The sequence below is a fragment of the Coenobita brevimanus genome, chromosome 59 (assembly GCF_032717465.1).
Source record: "Coenobita brevimanus isolate Jiangsu-jjx chromosome 59, ASM3271746v2, whole genome shotgun sequence".
Taxonomy (NCBI): Eukaryota; Metazoa; Arthropoda; class Malacostraca; order Decapoda; family Coenobitidae; genus Coenobita; species Coenobita brevimanus.
This window is the reverse complement of record NC_137012.1, coordinates 5,598,499-5,601,692: the sequence shown is the minus strand read 5'-3', so window position 1 is coordinate 5,601,692 and position 3,194 is coordinate 5,598,499.

The window sequence follows — 3,194 nt, the reverse complement described above, 5'->3', positions numbered from 1 at the left end:
CATTGTCTTATCTCTAGAACTGATGACATTGTCTTGCCAGGTTTGGTTTGGTTTCGGTGGCTGTGGTCGCTCTCTCAACTCTCCAGCATATATTCTGCTCTGCACGTCAGTTGCTTTCGCTTTTATTTATGGCCAAGCAAAATATCTATATATCTTTTCAATTCTGTGTATAATTTTGCCATGTCAAGAAGACTGATTATGAAAGACTGACTAAAAGAGCGAAAGTTTCTGATACTGAGTGAGGTGGAGGAGGAAAGGAAGAGAGGAAATGCGAGTTGAAGGGAGGGCAGCCAAATGGCAGAGGAAATGGTGACGTGGAGGCAGTTTGTTTGTGGCCACCCCTGATGGGATTAAGGCGTCTGGGAATATACAGAAAGACAAATAATTCCTCAGAGAGATCGTGTTGGGGTACGAGTACATTACATGCAGGTCATTTGGTGCTTGTGGCCTCGTGGGGAATATCAAATGCCACGTAATTTTCGACAGCGTAGCAGGAAAACTGTAGTTGTGCATGGAGAACAAGAAACAAGCAACTAACCATTCCAAACATCCATACCTCTACCTATTTATCTATCTATATATCTATCTTGTACCTTACTCTTCATGTACGTACCTAACAATCTATCTATATATTTATGTTCATTTATCTATACATCCATCCACCCCATGCATCCATCAATCCATCCATCCTTCTAACTACCTTTCTATCTATCTATCTATCTACCTATCGATCAAACAATCCATCTATCCATCTATATTTTAAATTATCTAACGACCTATCTAATTATCAATCTGTCTGTCTACTGTCATTTCCTTCCACCTATCTTGCTATCTATAACAGTCCATCTACTCATCTATACCGTATATTAACTTATCTGTCTGTCTGTCATCAATTTGTCTGTCTGTCCAGCGCCCTATCTATCTTGCTAACAATCTGTCTACCTACCTATCTATCTTGCTAACAATCTGTCTACCTACCTATCTATTTAACAAACTAGATAATCGTCTACATATTACTTATCTGTCTGCCTATCTATCTATCTGTCTGTCCACTTGTCTGCCTGTCTATAACCCTGTCTAATTAACAATAAATCTATATAGTTTATCTATCTATCTATCCGTCTATCTCTCTTTATCTATCCATCTGTCAATCTGTCTATCGATCTGTCTACTAACCTATCTATCTAACAATCCATCTACTGTATCTATGAATTTACATACTTATAAATCCATCTACCTATCTATACATCTATTTATCTCTCTCTCTCTCTCTCTCTCTCTCTATCTATCTGTCTGTACTATAGCCACTACTATACAGCTTCACTCAGGTTGGTAAGAGCCCCTGCAACAAAGAGACTTAGTAGGAATATATGAATATCTGTATGAGATGTTAATTCCTCTGTCAGTAACTGTCTCTTTCATCACAACAGAAAATGGATTGGTCTCTCTCTCTCTCTCTCTCTCTCTCTCTCTCTCTTTCTCTCCTGTATTATTTTATCTGTCTGCCTACATGTCTCTGTTTATCTATCCATCTTTACTTATCAATCTGTCTATCCTAACTCACTGCCCCAGCCTCATATCAGCATCCGGGAATTCTGATCCAGTTTGTTGGATACGTAGTGTCTGGTAAGTTTCGAGAAACGGCTCTGTGCTCTCTCTCTCTCTCTCTCTCTCTCTCTCTCTCTCTCTCTCTCTCTCTCTCTCTCTTCCATTGGAGTTTGCCGTTTGTTTTCTTACTGTGTTTGATTTCTTCATGTGATAAATAAAGGAAGAAAAAGAAGGGAGAAACGGCGGGGATAAAGAAAATGAGAGAGAGAGAGAGAGAGAGAGAGAGAGAGAGAGAGAGAGAGGGAGGCAGGGTGGAGGGGATAGTTACCCTAAAGCTGAGGGACCCACATGCCTTATGGAGCTCAGGCTGGAGGTGGGTAGATAAATACTAGGGATGTGACGGTAGTATCGGTATCGGTATCGGCATCGGCATCGGCAGTATCGGCCTTTTTCGTAGTATCGGTATCGGTATCGGCAAGGTAAAAATATGGCCGATACTCCGATACTTTTCTGGTTTATGATGTGATTCAAGACACTCATGTTTCATGACAGTGATAAACAGATGGTTATGATATTATACTATATTATAATTACATGTATGATGTAACATTATCATATATTACTATTATGTATCGATTACTATATTGCTCCTGCATTAACAACACTCACGTTACCGGCATCAAATAAATCAATATAAAATCAAATAAATAAAATCAAAATATAAAATGTATCGGTATCGGTATCGGCAAAGTATCGGCCATTTGTTATTATCGGGGTATCGGTATCGGTATCGGCTGAAAAGTGGGCATCGGTATCGGTATTGGTATCGGTATCAGCTGAAAAGTGGGCATCGGTATCGGTATTGGTATCGGTATCGGTATCGGTATCAGCTGAAAAGTGGGCATCGGTATCGGTATTGGTATCGGTATCAGCTGAAAAGTGGGCATCGGTATCGGTATCGGTATCGGTATCGGTATCGGTATCGGCTGAAAAGTGGGCATCGGTATCGGTATCGGTATCGGTATCAGCTGAAAAGTGGGCATCGGTATCGGTATCGGTGTCGGTATCGGTATCGGTATCGGTATCGGCTGAAAAGTGGGCATCGGTATCGGTATTGGTATCGGTATCGGTATCGGCTGAAAAGTGGGTATTGGTATCGGTATCGGTATCGGTATCGGCTGAAAAGTGGGTATTGGTATCGGTATAGGTATCGGTATCGGTATCGGTATCGGCCAACATCGTGGTATCGGCACGTCTCTAATAAATACATAGGTAGATAATTACAGGCATATAAACAGACCGACAGACAGATAGACAGATAGGTAGATAGACAGATGGATGGATAATTAGATGGATAGAGATATGGATGGATGCATACATTGACAGAGGGATGGATGGAATGATAGACAAATTGGAAGAAAAATATATAGATAGACAGTTTGATAGATAAACGGAGATAGATCTACATAAACAGATAGATAGAGAGATATATAGATAATATAGATAGAAAGACTGACAGATAATTAGACACATACAGAGAGATGGTTAGATTAAGTTTAGCTGGACTGATTGAATGGCTAAATTGAACAGGGTTGGATAGATGGATAGATGAATAGAGACAGATCGATAGATAGACAGGCAGATAG